This window comes from Pantherophis guttatus, chromosome 1 (genome assembly GCF_059756535.1).
Source record: "Pantherophis guttatus breed Tessera chromosome 1, ASM5975653v1, whole genome shotgun sequence".
NCBI classification, from domain to species: domain Eukaryota; kingdom Metazoa; phylum Chordata; class Lepidosauria; order Squamata; family Colubridae; genus Pantherophis; species Pantherophis guttatus.
In genome coordinates, this window is record NC_142063.1 from 242338920 (window position 1) to 242359259 (window position 20340).

Below are 20340 nucleotides of genomic sequence, written 5' to 3' on the forward strand. Positions count from 1 at the left end.
GTTGAGATGGAAATACTCAACATATAGATGGAAGTTTGGGATTACAATAAGATTTATGAGAAAGCTGATGTAAGGTAATTCTTGAGAGGCCAGTCCTAAATCAGTCTAACCTCATAAAGGTTTTGCACTGAATATGTGGGAATTTAAGCAAACTTTATGAGGGCTTCAGGGTTGTCTCCAAAATGTCTCTTTAAAAAAAAACATACCTCATCTAGCAATGGGGCAGATAGTGTACAAACAGATGCATGGGTTTGATGTGAAGCCCAATGTGGAATGTTAAACAGTGAGGTACGAGAAGGCTGTGCTTTATACAAAGACTTTTTAATGCTTAATTTTGGTATAATTGAAGAACGCTAAACAGTCATTAACTCAGAATGTACTTCGTGGATTGTGATTTGACCAGGCATTGGTGGAATAAGACACAGTGAGTAGCTTTGCTTCTGTGTTCAGTAGAAGCGATCTTTGAAGCAGTTGTATCTAGTTGCCCACATCTGAGGCAGAGGAACAATGAATGCAGTTCTATTAAAAGCCTCCTGCTCTTGACTGCTTATTGCAATGTATCCATTCCTACAGCTGGAACCTGCTTTGCACACTTTGGCTGGGTACAGATCTCAGTCCTGAAACCAGTCATCCACAGCCTGATGCCCCAAGGGCATCCCAATTCTCTGAAGCCATCTCCTCATCTGAAAAGAAGAATTGCAAAGTGGTAAGCGAGACTAGCATTGAAATAAGGAATAACTGCAACAGCATAATAAGCTAACTGTGGATCAGAAGAACAATTAAAGGGAAATAACATCTACTCCACTAACTAAGTCACGGGTGTCAAACTCGCCATGTCACATGTTGCTATCACATGATGTTTCGTAACGTTTTTTCCTTTCGCAGAGCTGGGGTGGGCGTGGCCTCTGCGTGACGCATCTGGCCCATGGGCCGCCAGTTTGACACTTCTGAACTAGGTGAACTTAAAGAAGATGGGAGCAGAGTAATTTGTTTAAGAAGAAAGAAACCTTACCCTGTCTCTTTTCCTTCCCACCCAACCCCTAACATTAAAAACAAACAATGAAAGTTGTAGAAAGGTGGTATCAACATTTCCTGTTAAAAAGATAGCTATAATTTGGCAGTGCAAAAAGCAATACTGTACATGAAAATAATACTTGGCCTTGTAGTATATGCTGCACTGGTTTTTCCAAACAAGTTTATCCACTTTAGAGACAGAGGTGTCCTTCACAAAATACCTTCCTCAAGTAAAATGTGTTTTATTACTGGGCAAGGTTTTGTCACTCTACACCTCCATCAAATTCATTTGAAATTACATGGTAGCTGGCCATTGTTTGCAACCACCAGAGAGCTGGGAAAAGGCTGTTACAGGAACTTGTTCTTTAATAAAATGGCCGCCGTGCAAAATAAGCTGCTTGCTGTTCTCACTATATCCTTCTCTTTCTACAGGGGACTGCTTTTTTCCCCCTGCTCATCTTTATTCTTTTTCTAGGCAGATGAACAGTCTTCCAAACCACCCAACACTGGGATGCAGCCCCATAATGTCTTTATGTTCTAAGAACACTTTCAGGAAGCACTGGACACTTAGGGGCATTATGGGAAATAAAGATGATGCCATAGCATTTGCTATATAGGCTGCCAACTTTTTCTTTAAAAAAATTTAAAAATGTTTTTTAAAGTCAAAAAAGTTAAATGAATACCGAGAGAAATGGTTATGGACAGAGCGTTTGCTAAGCATTAGTTGAGTGCTTCAGTTGAAGAGCAATAAATTGAAAATAGGTAAAATATATGGGAGAGGGAATGATACTTTTACAGACATCCTTAGCTCTATTTTAGCAAGGAGACCTGGTAATAATCCAATATATTTATATTTAAATCACTTTATAAATGCTTTGAGGCCTTCAAAAGGTTCCATAACAGAATTTACAACATTAAAACAGGAAACCAGAGATTACCAAAATAAAATATAATCCACTTGAAAAATATAGGTAAGGGTTACATAAAACCAAAAGTTTTGTGGAATTTTAAAAAGTGGTATATTTCTTCTTAAAATCTTTAAAAAAAACCAATCTAACCTTGATAAGTGTGGGTGTGAACAATGAGTGGGTATGGGCAAAGTACAGGGGTGAAATGCTCCCTGTTTGGACAGGTTCGGCCGAACCGATAGCGATGGCGGCCGGTGGTTTGGAGAACCAGTAGTGATGGCGGCGTGAGGCTCCACCCACATGCCTGGTCGTTTACCCTCTGCGCATGCGCAAAAGAGTTTGTGCATGCGCAAAGGGTCCAGTGCGTGCACTTCCGAACCGGTTGGGAAAGTAAGTAGATGTCACCCCTGGCACAATATTACCACCAAATATATCCCAGTTTGTCCTTATTTGTGAGTATGTCCTATTGAGCAAATAATCTGTTCTGTTCTGTCCTTAATTTTCAAATAGTCTGAATCAGGAGTGTATGAAAACAGGAGTGTCCAAGATATGTTGCGACTAAAAGATAACTTCCTGGAAAATATTTGTTATTGCTGATACATTTAATGAGTTATTTTGGGGAAAGTGGCTTAAATGGAAACAAGTTTATGCTATGCAATACTGAGCCTTAATGCTGTATATTTTATTGTTTTGCTTACATCACAGAATAAGTGCTTTTAAAAAAATCGAAATGGGTGACTCAGTAAATTTATTAAGAAATAAAGCTTTGATTGCATCTCATTTGAGCTCCATTTACATCCATGTAACATTAGCAATTTCAATGCTTATTTTTAATTTACAGTTGAATATAATGGAAATGCATGACATCTTGGTCAGAGATTGTCACTTGCAGTGCACTCATCAAATGATAAACATGATAAAGGAAGGCAGCTGTCACATCAGATCACTACTATCTACCTCCATCAATCTGACTAACTCTTAATTCTATAAAGTAGGGGTGTCAAACTCGTGGCCCACGGGCCGGATGCGTCATGCACTGGCCATGCCCACATCCGGTTTAGCGAAGGGGGAAAAACTCATGATAGGTCATGTGACAACTCCGTGATGATGCAAGTTTGACCCCCTTGCTATAGAGCAAGGAGGTAATTCAGCCTCAGTGCATTAACAAGGTTAAATATTTAGGTGAAGGCATATAAGTCGTATCATGAGTATTTGTTCACTAGCAGTACAGGTGGTCCCTGTTCAGGGACTGCTCATTCAGAGAAGGTTCAAAATTTCAGGGGTGCTAAATGAGGACACTTACAACTTCTCCTTGTAGTTGTGGCCATCACAGCATCTCCACAGTCATGTGATCATGATTTGTGTACTTGGCAACAAGCTTACAATTACAACAGTTGCAGCATCTCATAATTATGGGCTTGCCATTTGCAACTTTTAGAGCTGGCTTCTGAGAAGCAAAATCAATACAGAAACCAGCAGAAGGAGGCAAATGGGAAGCACCTGACTGTGAGATCCTGCAACATCAGAGGATTCAACTTGGACTACTGGAACTGTTGTCATACGTTGGCACGGTCATGTGACATCATGCCTTACAACCACTTCACTTAATGACAAAGTTGCTGGCCCTAATTATTGTTGTCAAGCGAGGCCTACCTATATGGGGTTCAAGGAAATTGTCTTAAGTTTTTAGCATATTTCTGAACTCACCATCTTTGGATGAAAGATACTGTTTGGGTGAAGATATAAAAATGTTTGGAAGAGAATTTCCTTTTGCTCCTACCCTGTTTTCCTTTCACAGATTCCAAACAGAATAAATTAATTACAGTTGGACTGGCATCAATAACATATCACTGTATCTTTAGCACATTAGAACATGTGAAAAGTTTGCATTCTTCAGATCTTCAGATCCTGAAATGATACCAAAATGACTTTAAATATAGAAATAAACAGCTGGAAATTATTCCACAGATTCATGAAGGAAGCTTGATGTTGGAATTCAGCTGTTCAAATGCTGGCTTTTTGCCCTTATATACTATTGATTGCTTAGGGGACATAGATATAGAAATAATTATCAGAGGGAATCTTCACATTGATCTCCTTTCCTTGTTTACAGGACTTACTTCTCATGTTTCTACATAACATGCCTCTTGATATTATAGTGATATTCTTAGGGCTTTTATCTAAGTCCACTTCCTTTTGTCTTCTGACTGTTCTGTTCAGTTTAGATACTTATCTGATTTATTTATTTAGTTGTTGCATTCCAAATAGCTTCTTCCAAATAGCTCTGGAATACTCCATAAACTAAAAGCATAAGACATACAACCAGAGGTGGGTTCTAAATTTTTTTACTACTGGTTCTGTGGGCATGGCTTATTTTGTGGGCGTGGCTTGATGGTCATGTGACAATTATTTAGGATTTAGCAGAGGTACTGGTCTACCAGGCTTTTAACTGCTTGCAGAGCTGTACCAATCTACCCATTTATTTTTGCAGGCACTGATCTACTCATGTATTTTTGCAGGCACTGATCTACTCATGTATTTTTGCAGGCACCGGTCTACTCATTTGTTTTCTTTTAACACTGATCAGCTGTAGGGCGGCCCTTTGAAGCCCTGCGGCAAGAGTTTAAACAGTTTTTTTCTCTCTAGCCATCAGCTGGGACTCAGGAGGCAGCAATAGATTTGGGTTGGGCCAAATAAAAGGTAAGAATAACGCGGGGTGGGTGGGGGCAGAACCGGTTCGGTGATGTCATATCATCACCGCTACCAGCTCAGCGGAACCAGGCGGATCCGGGAGGAACCCACCACTGCATACAACATAGAGCAAAGTGTTGAGGGAAATCACAAAGTTGCATCACATTGTCACTTTATCTTCTTATCTATCTATCTATCTATCTATCTATCTATCTATCAGGATCTATGTATGTATGTATGTATGTTTGTTTAAGCATAACTCTGCAACACCTTGAGCAATTCCAACCAAACTTGGCACACAGATGACTTATCCTCTGGAGACAAGAACTGTGGGGTTAAGACACCCCTGGTGTGTGTGTGTGTGTGTGTCTGTATATGTGTGTGTCCCAGCCTAACTCTGGAAAGCCTGGGCCTTTAAGGAGAGTGAGTGCGGTGTCCTATAGCAACATTTGTTTGTGATGTCATGGGAGGGGGAAGGGAGCCTGATTAGGCCAGTACAGAGACCTTTGATTGAGCGTGCTCCCTCACACAGTGGGCCTTTAAGGCCTAGGCCTCCCTCACACAGTAGGCCTATGAAGCTAAGGGAGCCTGATTAGACCAGTACAGAGGACTTAGACTGGCCACGGCCTAACCAGATCGTCCGCCCCCTCCTCACAGCTTCGGCCCATTTTCCCAGGATCGTCCTTTGCCCCAACTCATCGCATGAAGGACGGGACCACACCAACCGAGGTGAAACAGGTATGGAGGCCACAGCCTATTTCAGCAGGAGTGGAGGAGGCGCAGCATGGCCCACCTCAGGGATTTATGTTCCAGCCCCAGGCCCAGTTTGAGGAAATGGTAAAACGGATGGTGGCACAGGTAGGGGGGTGGGAGGGGGATGGGAGAGGGCAGGGATGATGGGCATGGGAGTAGGGGGAAGGAAGGCCCCTCTTAATGGCTCCCTATCAGACAAACACTTTGATGTCTATAAATACCCGGGCAGCGCCGGGTTATCAGCTAGTTGGAAATAAAGATGATGCCAGAGGATTGCATTTGCTATGTAGGCTGCCATTTTTTTTTTAATTAAAAAAAAGTTTTTTAAAACTCAGAAAAGTCAAATGAGCACCAAAGGAGATGGCTCTGGACAGATTGTTCCCTGAGCATTAGTTGAGTGCTTCAGTTGAAGAGCAACAACCTGAAAATATGTAAGATACATGAGAGAGAGAGAATGATAAAAAGGGGTCTTGATAATCTGTTTTGTCTAGGACCCTCTGTAATTGCGGCCCAATCAACTTTCCCATAAAGGGACAATTGGAGAGTGAATGATAATTGTTCAGGGTAGTTTAGTGATGGCCTCTTGAGAAGAGCCAAGGCTCATTGCTCTATACAGACTCAAGTTTTCCCAAATAAAGATTATCTTTCTTGTTTTTCACATAAACACCAGCCACAAGAATACTTCTTTACTAGAGTTATACTTCTAAATTTTAGTGCTTCTCTCTCCATGCATTTTTCTACTACGTAAAGTTATATACAATGGAACCTCAATATTCTGCTTCAAAACTCATTGAATTTGGTACTTGACACATTTTGATGCAAAAATCTTGTCCCGGTACTTTCTTTGCTATTTGGTGTGCTGCAAAAGGAATAGGGGACCGCTCTTGGCCCTTGAATGGAAAGCTCTGAAGAATTCTTTTACTCCGTAGAAAGCTCTCAAGAATTTATATATGTCTGTGTAAAATAGCCTTTTCATTCTATCTTTTAGGGGTTACACATACACAGGTATATTTATAAGACTGATAAATAATTTTAACACTGAATTATTGTTTTTTGTAAACCAGAATCGAAATAGATTTTTAAGAAGGTCTCCATCTGGATGGTTTATATAAGTCAGAATCTTAAATTAACACCATTTTAACTGTTCTCCTATTAAGAGGAGATGGTCCAAGCAACCATTGACTCTTTTAAATAAAGGAAATAGGCATGTCAAATTGCTTAGAGGAATTTTATTGTTTTCATTTGTAATTTATATACCTCAGCCAAAGTGAACTTTTTCAAACACCTCTCAGTGATAAAACAATCTCAATAAATATACAATAAACATACAATATATATATGGTATATTTAACTAACTTGAGGGAAATTGATATTAAGCCACTATTACACAAGCTATGTATAAAGGAAAGCCACAATTGCTACAATGTGCTCTTCTCCTTCTTATGTCAGCATTAGAGTAAATGCAGGTTGAAGTGCTGACATACAAAATGTTATGGTCCAGACACCAAACAATCTAAGATACCTGGCAAAGGAGAGCAAATCATGTTTGTGCCAGTTAAATTATAAAAGGAGAGCCATTAAAAATCTTCTCACTTTCTTGTACAGTACATAAATTCAGTCAGAATTCAGGCCTGATAATGGAAACAGAAATGGTTGCACTTTTAGATGATCTCTTACCAGACACGGTGGGGTTTAATCAGTAGCGAAATCCAAATTTTTTTACTGCCAGTTCTGTGGGTGTGGCTTGGTGGGTGTGGTATGGTGTGGCTTGGTGGGCCTGTTGGGGAAGGATACTGCAAAATCTCCATTCCCACCCCACTCCAGGGGAAGGATACTGCAAAATCCCCGTTCTCTCCCCACTCTGGGGCCAGCCAGAGGTGGTATTCGCTGGTTCTCCAAACTACTCAAAATTTGCGCTACTGGTTCTCCAAACTGCTCAAAATTTCCACTACTGGTTCTCCAGAACCTGTCAGAACTTGCTGGATTTCACCCTTGAGACTAATGCATCCATCCTTGCTCTGTTTGACCTTTCAGAAGTCTTCAATACCTGTGACCATGGTCTCTTTCTGCATCAGCTTTGGGGATTGGGGATGGGTGAACTCTAGTTAACTGGTTCTCCTTTCTCTGATTGCAGACTAAATTGGGAAGGTGAAAAGAAAATCCAGAAGGTGACAATGGCAAACCATTGCTATACTACTACCAAGCAAGTCTGCAACATGTGGTAAAAAAGTCAAGATGGCAACTATAATGGAGCAATCAGAGCTCTGCATGTTTTTGTGTGCATCATACATATGCAGCCACTGGTACATATTTGACCATCAATGACTATACATAGGTTTAGGATGGCTATGGAGGCCACGAACTCCTGGGCTACCCCAGTCTTAATGCCACCAGATGGCAGATTGAAATTCCTGAACACCAGCAGCCTTGGAGACTCTATTGCCAGACAAAATCCAACAAAAAGGGGTAATTATGGACAGCTGGGAGTACAATACATCAGCAGCAATTTTAACTGTTTCCTTAAACTCACTTTCAACTAAGTCCCTTAAATCTGCCTCTGTGAACCTGTATGGACTCACAGATGACAACAGCCACTGCCCACTCACTGGGATCTCAGCTGCTGCAAAACCCAAAATGATACATCTGCCTCAAAACCCAGTAATTCATGGTTGGTGTTCAAAAGAGGCTTTATAATCTTGCATTGTCAGTTGCAATAGGTTTGTGTGCTGCAAAAGTGGTCCTATTTTCCAGAGTACTGCTCCTGCAGTCCATAGCTGGGTTCCTTCATCTTCAGTTCCTTTTGACTGGGTGATCTTTAAGAATATTTCTCTCTTCGCCCTGTGGCCACGCCCACTGCTCCCATAATGCACCAGTCTTTTCACTCAGTCACTGAAGACTGGTGTGTTTTTTTCTCTCTTCGTGTTCACCTTTGCTTGAATTAGCCTTTAGCGTTTAGGATTTTATTTATTTTTCATTTAGTGTTTTTTCTCTCGGTGAGAGCCTATTTCAGAAAGCTGCAGGGAGCTGGAATCGGAGCTGGGGCGCCAGTCCGTTCTCCCCCCGGGCATCTGACGGCCGTCAGACCGCAGCAGGGGCTTTCCGACCCTTCGGGGCGGTTCCCCGTCCTTGCTTCTAGCCGCTGGTGTGAGCGCGGGGTTGCGAGTCGCCGTGATCACCCCCACACCATTCTATTTAATTTGGTTTGAATCGGCTCTCGTAGTAGCGGCTCCGGAGTTGTGCATGGTTTGCCCTGCAGGCTCTGATGTTGATTTCTCGATGCTAGCTTGCTGCTGCGATTACTGGCCAACTCAGCCGGGGCCTCCCTTTAGTGCCGAACTTGCTGCGCTGACGACATTTTTCAAGCGTCGATCTCTGGAGCTTCGCGCTGTCCCAAGCTGCCGGCGGTGAGAGATCGAGGCGCCCGACCTTTGGGCGGCGCCCCCTTTAAAGTTTATTGCCGGGACGGAGGCGCGTGTTGTTGTGGTGCCTTCGCTTTGTGTCCGGCACCCCTCCGAGTCATTAGCCGTCTACCCAGCGCAGCCTAGAGCAGCAGCGGGCGCCATTTTGGATCTGTTCGAGCGCGCCCTCAGCTAGCCGCCATTAGCCCACGCAGTCCCCTGCAGCTGCGGGCACCATTTTAGAACTGTCATCGTTCCGGCGGCCATTTTCTGGTGATTTTTCGGCAGGCCTTTGATCTCGCCACGTTGAGTGCTTGGCACGCTCGTTAACTGTCTCCGCCTCATTGTTGCCCTGTGGTGCGCGGGCCAGAGGCAGACCTTCTTTGATCTAAGCCGGACTGTTTGCCCGTGATATTGGGGGCTCCTTAGGCCTACGCCTTCTGGTCGCACCCCATCTTACAAGACTTTGGGCGTCTCCTGTATATAGTTTTCTTGTTGTTATATATATATATATATATATATAAAATACAAATTCAAAATCTCCAAAAAAAAAAAATTTCATAAAAAAAAAAAAAAAGGACAATAATAAGTCTTGTACATACATAAATATATTTACCTTGCCTTCCTGAGATGGCGGATTCCTATTTGTCCTCTGACTCGGAGAGGGAGCCCAGTCCACCTAGGGCCCCGTCCAAACACAGGTCTAAGTCACGAGGGAGGTCTACTGCCGCTTCCACTGAACCTCACCAGCGTAGACCTTCGTCAGCGGCGGAGAAGGACGCCCAGCGCCGGCATAGGGCGCTTGAGAAGCAGTATGATAGAGCCAGATTGGCCACTTCGTCCTCTGTCTTTGCTCCTGCTCAACGGCTTTGTCCTCGAGAGGACTCCTCTGTGACACCCGATGCCACTCCTGGTCCCAGTGAGGATCGTGGCACTTCCACATCTCGGGCCCCATCTGGCTTGTCTCTTACTAAGAGGGCCTCAATGTCCTTACCTGACGTCTCGACCATGGGCCTTGCAGAGACTCATGCTCCTGCTTCCAGTCGGGCTGAGGCTACATTTACACCTACTGCTGCGGGCTTACGGGGCCCGGATGGTCAGTTGTTGGCCCCCCAGGTGGATTTACAGGCGGCGTTGTCCAATGCCCTGTCCTCCATATTGGCTGCGGGGATTCACCAATCTGTCCTTCAACAGACGCTTCCAGTTCAGGCCTGCTCTTCCCAATCAGCAATTCCTGCTCGTTCCAGATCTCCATCTCGGTTGGTTCACATTTCCTCTGGGGAATCCGAGCAGGATGAGGAGCTACCTGAAGAATTGGAATTCTCAGAGGATGAGGACCTTCCACCGGACACTCCCGCCTTCTCCGGCTTATTCCGACCTTCGCTATTTAAGTCTTTGCTGCATAAAGCTCGACAGACCACCAATATGGGAGTTCCACTTACTGAACCGTCTACGTCTGCAGCCCCTCATGAGGCTTTGTTTTCATCATCCAAACCAGGGAAGGATTTTATTCCCTGCCCTCAACTGTTTGCAGATGTTCTACAGTCCCCCTGGTCTCAACCGGGGTCTCTGATGGGCCCCACCAGCCTGGACAAAAAGTTATACTGTGGGGCTCCTGAGTTGGACTCCTTATTGGCCTTACCTGCGGTGGACCCTCCAATTGCGAGCCTTTCGTCCTCCTCACTTTTGTCCTCGGATGCTTTGGACGTTCTTAAGTCAGAGGACAGAAAGACTGAACTTTCCTTTCGTAAGGAACATCAATCCCTTGCTTGGACAATTAAGACGGCGATGGCTACGTCGTTCTTTAATAGGGCCACATTGATATGGCTGAGGCAGCTTCAAGAAAAACTACCACCGGAAGACACACGGCTTCACCAAGATATAAATAAGATCGTAGCGGCCACCGAATACTCGGCAGACGCCTCGTTAAACTCGGTGAAGTTTGCCTCAAGGGCCTTGGCCTCTTCTGTGACATCTCGCAGACTATTTTGGCTCAGAAATTGGAGAGCTGATGCCAGAGCAAAGTGGAAATTGGCGGCAGCCCCCTTTAAGGCCCCGAACCTCTTTGGTCCTGCTCTAGACCCTGTCCTGGTCGAGGACAAGGACAAAAGGAAGGTGATGCCCGCGTCCTCTTACCGCAGACCAGAACGACGCTACACGCCCTATTCCCAACGTCAGCCCTTTCGGACTTCGTCGGGCTCAGGGGGGCCCTATCCACAGCGAGGTTCGTTTCCTGGACCCGACCGTTCATCGGATAGGCAGCGGTTTCGAGACAGGTCCAGGGCCAACAGCTACAGACGCCCTTTCCGTGGATCGGGCTTCCGCCAGGCCCGTCGGGGCAAATGACTATGGGTCGCAGGATCCCATCGGGGGGCATCTTCAACACTTCAGCCACCGATGGGAACGCTCAACCAAGGACGCCTGGATTCTTTGGACGGTATCTCAAGGCCTGGCCATCGACTTTCTGGGACGTCCTCCGGTTCGTTATGTCCGCTGTCCGGCCCACCTGTCCCCCGACAAAGAGACTCTTCTGAGGAAGGAGGTCCTCCACTTATTCCTTATCCGAGCAATAGAACCTGTTCCTCGGGATCAGCAGGGCAAGGGCTTCTATTCAACCCTATTCTTGGTCCCCAAACATTCGGGGGGTTGGAGAGCCATCTTAAATTTAAAGCAGCTGAATCTGTCGGTCCGCTACCGCAGATTCAAAATGCACTCCTTGGGATCCATCCTTGCAGGTGTTCGACGGGACGACTTCCTCCAGTCTGTCGATCTCAAGGAGGCTTATCTGCACGTTCCGGTCCTTCCGGCCCACCGCCAATACCTACGTTTCCAGATTGGGGAGGACCATTATCAGTACTGTGCAATGCCCTTCGGCTTGTCATCTGCGCCAAGGACGTTCACAAAGCTGGTGGCGGTTGTGGCGGCTGCTCTCCGAGTGTTACCTGTAAGGGTGTTGTGCTATCTGGACGACATTCTAGTCCTGTCCTCCTCCAGAAGCCAAGCCTCTCGGGACCTGGCCCTGGTCATCGAATCCTTTCAAGACCACGGGTTTTCGATCAACTTCCCGAAGAGTCATCTACACCCAACCACTGTTCTCCAACACTTGGGGGCGGTGATCGACTCCGCTCGGGGCCAGGTCTCCCTATCTCCGGACAGGGCGGAAAGCATTCGCAACCTGATTCGACTCATCCAATCCAAGCGGACTGTTCCTCTTCTACATCTATCCCAGTTGTTGGGGAAAATGGTCTCATGTTTCTCGATAGTGCCATGGGCGCGCAGACACACGAGGCCGTTGCAGTGGTTCCTGCTACCGTTTCAACGCTCGGGTCGCAGCGATTCTCTCCACAAGGTTTCGCTCCCCCCTCAAATCGCCCTGTCCTTCAACTGGTGGACAGGCCCCAAGCTTCTCCTCGGTACACAGTTTCTGATCCCGGATCGGCTGACCTTGACCTCAGATGCCAGCCTCTTGGGCTGGGGAGCCCATCTCAACGATCAGATGGTGCAGGGCCGCTGGTCTCCATCGGAACAGACGTTGAGCATCAACCTCTTGGAGTTGAGAGCGATTCGCCTGGCTCTCTGTCATTTTCGCCCCCTGTTGCAAGACCGGCATGTCCTCGTCCTCACGGACAATATCTCTGCCAAGGCCCATATAAACAAGGAAGGGGGCACGAGGTCAAGGGACCTGATGCTGGAGGCAGAGAAGCTGTTCTCTTGGGCCGAGGGTCACGTTCTGTCTCTGAAGGCCGATCACATCTCGGGCGTGGACAATGTGAGGGCAGATTGGCTCAGCAGGCAACTGATAGACCAGTCGGAATGGCAACTGGATCCCGAGATTTTCCAGGAGGCTGTCACCATCTTCGGCCTGCCTGTTGTAGACCTCTTCGCCAGTCCGGCGAACGCCCAGCTTCCCAGATTTGTGTCACGTTATCCAACTCGGATGGCAGAGGACCACAACGCCCTATGGTGCCGCTGGCCTCCCGGCCTCTTGTACGCCTTTCCCCCACTTCTGTTGATTCCTCAAGTCATTCGAAAGTTGTTGGACGAACGTGCAGAACTTCTGCTGGTGGCTCCCAGTTGGCCTCGTCGGCCGTGGTATGCCGACCTGGTGGCTTTGTCCATACTCCCTGCATGGGAGATCCCACTGAGCCGTCTCTCTCTACGCCAAGGAGCGGTGTTCCACCCAGATCCAGGATGGCTCCGATTGGCTGTTTGGCGTTTGAGCAGGTCATCCTGCGCAAGGACCGTCTCCCCGATTCTGTCATAACCACTATACAGGCATCTCGCAGACCTTCGACATCGCGCATATACAAGTCCTCGTGGAGGGCTTTCTGCGCCTGGTGTGCTGACAACTTGGTGGACCCTACGTCGGCTCAGGTCGTGGACATCCTCTGCTTCTTACAGTCTGGCCTGGACAAGGGCTTGTCACCGTCTACCCTTCGTCGACAGACTGCTGCTTTGTCCACTGTAGTTCGCTGTCCGCCTTACTCGTCTCTGTCTCACCATCCCCAAATCAGAGAATTCTTGCATGGGGCTATGAACTTGCGTCCACCTCCGGTTCGTCGATACCCGTCCTGGGACCTTTCCCTTGTTCTTCAATCGCTTATGAGTCCCCCTTTCGAACCGCTGGGCTCTGTGTCTCTTAAGTACTTGTCTTATAAGGTCGCCTTCCTCTTGGCGATCACATCCGCCAGACGGATAGCCGAACTTTCAGCTCTGTCGATCTGGAACGACTTGTGTATTTTCCATGCTAATACGGTTGTTCTTCGCCTGGACCCGGCTTTTTTGCTGAAAGTGAACTCTTATTTTCATCACGCTTAGGAATTAATCCTTCCTGACTTTTGTCCGTCACCCAAGCACCAACGTGAGAGAGATTGGCACACGCTTGACGTGCGCAGGGCCCTCAGGCGTTATATTCGCAGGACTGAGTCATTCCGGAAAACGGAGGCCCTTTTGATATCTTTCCATCCAAGATCCTTGGGTCAAAAAATATCTCCATCGACTGTGGGCAGGTGGATTAAGGCGTGCATCTCTACCGCTTATGAACGTCAGGCCAGGCAGGTCCCATCCGGGATTTTGCCTCACTCTACTCGTAGTGCAGCAACGTCAGCTGCTTGGGCCACTCAGGCATCTGTTTCTGACATTTGCCGGGCTGCCACCTGGTCCTCTGTGACACCTTTTATCAGACATTATAGGGTGGATTCATTTTTCTCGGCTGAGGCTTCTTTTGGCCGTCGTGTCCTGCAGAGTGTGCTAGCGACGCAGGACTCCGGGGGCCTTTAGTTTCCCACCCTTGTTTTTTTCTGAGCTTGGGTATATCCCAGCTATGGACTGCAGGAGCAGTACTCTGGAAAACGAACATTGTCTTACCTGAATGTTCCTTTTCAGAGTACTGCGACTGCAGTCCATCCCCTCCCTTGTTTTTTTTCCTTTCTTCTATTATTGGACTATTGATGTCTGGACTTGTTATTGTTGTCGGCCTGTTGGTCTTTTCTTGGACTATGTTAGGTGGTCGCGCCTTCGTTCAAAGACTGGTGCATTATGGGAGCAGTGGGCGTGGCCACAGGGCGAAGAGAGAAATATTCTTAAAGATCACCCAGTCAAAAGGAACTGAAGATGAAGGAACCCAGCTATGGACTGCAGTCGCAGTACTCCGAAAAGGAACATTCAGGTAAGACAATGTTTGTTTTCCAACGCTGTCCATCTACTGTCTCTATCATCACTATCTTTTGAGACTCTGGTTCAGCTACTTTAATTTTGCATTGTGGCTTCATCTAGAAATCAGAGATTGCCCCTGAGTCCAGAAGATCAAAACATTTTACTGGCTTGAATGTAAACAAAGAGTAAAAAGCACAATAAAGTATGATTGCTTGCTATTGGCTATCTTAGTTGTCTTGAAACCCCTGAGAGAGGGCCTTGCAAAGTTTCCTGATGAATTTTGAAACGAGTTGGGCACTTGCTTGCTACATGCTCCAGAGACTTGTAAGTCTTGCATTTTGCTGCTATGTCAGAATCCTGAAATTTCAGTGTGCATACAAGCTCCATAGTAAAAGTACATACAAGCTCCATAGTAAAAGTAAAAACAGTAAAAACAGAGGGTCAGATGTTTCTTTCTTGATGTTCTCTTGGGTGCTCAAGTTCATACTTCATACAGCCTCTCATTTTCCTGGATTCCAAGATGGTCAGCAGAATGGAGGAAGGGGGAAAGAGAGACTGTAAACCCCCCCTCCCCCCCGGGCCATTTCTTCCTTGCCTCAACAATTCCAACATGTCATCTATTATCACACAACTTTGGAAATATTTTCTCAAATTATGTGGTGTGTTGCGTTGTCTCACATGCTTATCTTAGTTCTTCAGCAAATCTTCTCTGAACTGGTCAATCAGGTCCAGGTCATTTCATCTACATCTCTGGCAAGTAATTTAAAATCCAATATATATATATATATATATATTTGTTTTCTCAGGTTATATATATAACCTCATTCTCCACTGACCTTTGCAGATCTCATAGATGGAAGTCAGGTGCTCCAAGGTATCATCAAAGCAACGTGTAAATCTTCACATAAATTTTCAATAATTGTCCAGTACCAGGCAATTGCTATCAATGATTGGTGAGGCCCATTTAGCTGCTCCAGCTTTTAGTAAACTTAGCATAAAAGTCACCTTGGTGTCATCTGTGTGAAACTACGCTGGTCTGCCAACCATAAACAGTTCATATTAAGTCAAGAAGGTCAGGAATTGGTCCTGGTCTCCTCCAATTTTTTTCTGGCAAGCTCCCAAGAGAACTCAGAAACACCAGCTATGCTGTAGGCTGCTGTGCCAGGGCAGGTTGAGGCAGATTATATCCCAATTGTTGCTTGCTGCATCATGGCATTTTATAAATCAGTCATTTGTATAACCATTTACTGCTGGTGTTGCAACAATGCTTCAATGAGGTGATCAATAGATAGCAGTGAGCCCCCCACTCCACCCCTGAAGATCAAAGGCCATCTCCAATACCCAAAATGATCTCTCAGAATCTCTTCTAATAATCTCTTCTAATCTCTTCTCTAGAAAGAGATTAGGAGATTTGCAAGTTTGATGTCACTTTATGAGGTAGACCAATGCAGGTCATTAGTACTTTTATTGTAAGAGAATCTTGCAAGTTTGAATTTGAACTAGAGAGGGTCTTGTCTGAGATTTTTTTTTTTAAAGTTATTTTCTTGGTCAGGCCCAGACACTTTTTATTATATAATTGCTTTGGTAGCAGCTCTGCATCCTATCCCTCAAGGCCTTTCCCTCTATAGGAATTTATAAATATTCTTATCTTGTTTAGGTTATGGTCAATGAAAGTAAAAGCTAAAATTCAAGACAAATTTCATGAGCAAATAATAAGAACACACCAGATCTTTGTTAAGTGTAAGAGCTTTATTAAGTGTAAATTACAGCAATTTTTTAAAAAATGGAATAATAATAAAGAGTGAAATAAGCTTTAACATCTAACATCTCAAATGTATAATATTTTTGTAGTCAGGGTTTTTTCCTATGTAGATCAAGTTGTTAAATGGCCATAGTGGGATGATACGTCAAATCATCACTTTCAGGCTTGTCAGACATTTTGTGTTGTTTGTTCTGAGACTTATGGGAGAATGGGATAGCACTATTTCTGTCTTTTTGGACTTCATCGGCCAGCCACACCCATATTTTATGACTCCTCCCTGTAAAGGTCAAATATTTATTCTTTTAATTCATAGGTTCAAAAATATTTATTCAAAAGAATAAATATTTGACCTTTACAGGGAGGAGTCATAAAATATGGGTGTGGCTGGCCGATGAAGTCCAAAAAGACAGAAATAGTGCTATCCCAGTCTCCCATAAGTCTCAGAACAAACAACACAAAATGTCTGACAAGCCTGAAAGTGATGATTTGAGATATCATCCCACTATGGCCATTTAACAACTTGATCTACATAGGAAAAAACCCTGACTACAAAAATATTATATATATATATATATATATATATATATATATATATATATATATATATATATATATATATATATATATATATATATATATATATACACATACATACTGTATGTATATATATATATACTGTTTGCTAACTTTTTAAAATTTTAGTTATAAATTATTTTATTAAAAAAATGTTGAGTTCTGCTTAACCTCCTGTTATGAATTTGGTTTATTTAGGAGCAGCTATTGAATTAGTCCCAGAATAGTACTATTTAAATTCTGTTGCTTCTTTGAGATTGAAACAACTGTTCAGCTAAAAGCATCTTCCTTTTCATGAAAGCCTTTTCAAGAGTTCCCACAAATCAATTTAAAATTGCATATTGCAGAGAGCTAAATTTATAGTATGTTCTTTAACACATCACAACAAAAATATTTCTATGAATCTTAATTCTATGAGACCATCTGCCCATAATATATATTTCCATGATGTACATATTTCTGGGTTATATTAAAGTTTTGATTCTTTCTTTTAACCTATTTGTATACTGTTGGGCATGAAGAACCTGACCCACATGTTCAGAATTCAAGCTAACTACTTTATTATGTTCTACTTTATTATGTACAGGGATCTTCTCAGTCTTGCAGCCTCTTCTTGAGAACAATTAGATAAGGCTCCAAGGAACTAAGTCCTTGTCCTTTTAGCCTTTTCCAGGCTAGCTATACACTTGATCCTTCCTCCCAGCGGAGTGCTTCCCAATATATACATTAACATACATCTATGATAATTTAGCTCTGATCTATGCTATTCGAGCATATTAAATCTGATTATGAAAACCTTATGTGGGAGTTAGAATCATGAGAATAAAGTCAAGCTTAACTACTTTTAAATAAAAGTTCATCTACCTTTACATTTTATTCTTCTTCCCATATCTCCTGTCCCTACTTTCCAGGCTGATGATGATCATGTAATTGCCTTATAGTTCTAATAAAACAACAGTTCAATACAGGTAGTCCTTGACTTATGATCACAATTAGGATCAGAATTGCCTCTACTAAGCAAGGCAATTGTTAAGTGAGTTGGGCCTGATGTTACAAACTTTTTCACTATAGTTGTTAAGCAAATCATTGTAGTGAATCATGTGGCCCTTAAGCAAATCTGGCTTCCCACACTGACTTTGCTTGTCAAAAGCTGTCTGGGAAGGTCACAAATGGTAGTCATGTGACCTGGGAACAGTGCAACCTTTTTAAATATATGCTGGTTGCCAAGCACTCAAATTTTGATCACATGACCATGCTGTAATGGTCATAAGCATGAGGATTTGTTGAAGTTACTTTTTTCAGTGCTGTTATAACTTTGAACAGTTACTAAACAAACTGCAGGTTGAGGACTGTATGTAGTACAAACTGACACTTTATAACATACACAAAGAAATTAGAGCATTAGGTGGTCAAAACAGGAAAAAGAAAGAGAGAGAGAGAGAGAGAGAGACGGAAAGGGGGAGGGAGAGAGAGAGAGAGAGAGAGAGAGAGAGAGAGAGAGAGAGATGCTGGATTTAAGCTAAGGATGGAGAAGGTTGATTGTGGGATAGTTCTATAAATTCTGAAAACATTTTTCTAGTTCCCATTTCCAATTAGACGTGGTTCATGCAGATTTACTTATAATAGATCTCGACAACCTTTTTATTCAGAGCTTGGCATCCCTATCCTTTATCTACTATATTTAATTGTATCATATTTTTATACCTGGTGATGTATTATACCTTCCCGCTTGGACTACTGCAATGCTCTCTACATGGGGCTCCCCTTGAGGAGCACCCGGAGGCTCCAGCTGGTCCAGAATGCGGCCGCGCGGGTGGTTATGGGAGCGACGTGGCGCTCCCATGTGACCCCCCTCCTGCGCGAGCTGCACTGGCTCCCGGTGGTCTTCCGGATGCGCTTCAAGGTTTTGGTTACCACCTTTAGAGCGCTCCATGGCATCGGACCGGGGTATTTACGAGACCGCCTTCTGCTACCAATAGCCTCTCACCGACCAGTACGCTCCCATAGAGAGGGGCTCCTCAGGGTGCCGTCGGCCAAACAGTGTTGACTGGCGGCCCCCAGGGGGAGAGCCTTCTCTGTGGGGGCACCTACCATCTGGAACGAGCTCCCCCCAGAGATATGGAGGATCCCGGACCTGGGCACGTTTCGCCGTGCTCTCAAAACTTTTCTATTTCAGCAGGCTGGCCTGGCCTAACTCTCCTCTTTTAAATTTTTTAATTCGTGATTTTATAAATTGGGTGTTTTAATCTGTGTTTTGGCCAAAATTTTTAATAATTTTAAGGGATTTTTAATATTTGTATTATCTGTATTTTATCTTGGCTGTTCACCGCCCTGAGTCCTTCGGGAGTAGGGCGGTATAGAAATTTGATTAATAATAATAATAATAATAATAATAATAATAATAATAATAATAATAATAATAATAATAACAGTAAATCTGCACAAAGACAATATTCAACAAAGAACATAGAAAATCTATCTAGAAATATATATGTCATTATCTATTGCGATTAATACAAGCATGAGTTAGTTAGGAGCTGCCTTCCCTGTCTTGAAAAATTCATTTGAATATGTGAAATATCAGGGGATATAATGGTGAACAGCTGGATGTAAGCCCTCCAGCCTTCTCTTTGGGGCTTTTGGCAGCTCAGCAGCAAGACACGTATGCCACAATTGCCTCAGGAGAAAATGGCAACCCATCTCTTCACTTCAAGGCATGCTATTTTAACATCTGGCATAATAGACGTGGGAGACTCAAATTGAGCAACGAGAGTATGTTGATAGCATTCCCGCTTGGATGATTAAATTAAGGAAAATGCCTTTTTTTTTTTCCTTGGCTGTATTCAGCTGTCAAAAACTATGCCAGGGTTAATGTAAACATCAAAAATATTGTTGATCATTTGTTACATTTGCAGTAATAAAGCAAATTGAATTTTAAAAAAATTACTTTTGTTTTAGCATTTAGTAATGTTTCCTTTCCTTTCCTTTCTTTTTATTTGAAATGCTGCAGAAGAACAGACGGAGCCAATGAATGTATTTCTACTGAGCAGATCAAAAGGATGTTAAAGAGCAAAGCAAAGGAAGATGGATCTTTTTTTTTTTTTTTGTGAAGCCTTGACAAAGCTTTCAGCTACACAGTCCCCAATGTTTAATTTTATAGCACTGTTTATACTTTCTGGAATGAAATTCCTGCTGTTTACATTGTACAGGGGCTTTTCTTTGGTAAAGGTAGATCTTTATCTACCATCCAGTTCCTAAGAAGAGCCTGTTTTGATATATTAAGCTGGATGTTTTCTCTGTATAAACAGAATGCTGGTTCTTTCTGCTTTTAAAAAATGAAATTAACAATAAAAACATAAAACTGGCACAAATTTCATATGTTTTGACTCACACAAAACAGAAAATCTTTTTTTTCTCCTCCATAAACAGCTATGACAAACCTTGGTTTTATGCATTCTCATTTTGGACGTGTGTGTGTGTGTTGATCAATAATTATCTAAGCATTTAAGCTGAGGGAATTGTGGAACAATGGATTCAGAACAAGTTAGGATCTAAAATGATAGCCATTATGAAATTGTTATCATTT

The 20340-nt window shown here is 43.7% G+C and overlaps 2 long non-coding RNA genes across 2 annotated transcripts; one reads left to right on the forward strand and one right to left on the reverse strand.

Moving 5' to 3' along the window:
* Positions 1-300: 300 nt before the first annotated feature.
* Positions 301-5435, reverse strand: LOC117660805 (uncharacterized). Its single transcript, XR_004589806.3, has 3 exons — positions 5407-5435; positions 3630-3830; positions 301-683 (listed from the first exon to the last, which is right to left on the reverse strand). It is a non-coding gene; the product is annotated as an uncharacterized LOC117660805 (long non-coding RNA).
* Positions 5124-20125, forward strand: LOC117660804 (uncharacterized). The gene is made up of 3 exons (XR_004589805.3): positions 5124-5351; positions 7501-7573; positions 19765-20125. It is a non-coding gene; the product is annotated as an uncharacterized LOC117660804 (long non-coding RNA).
* The last annotated feature ends 215 nt before the right edge of the window (positions 20126-20340 follow it).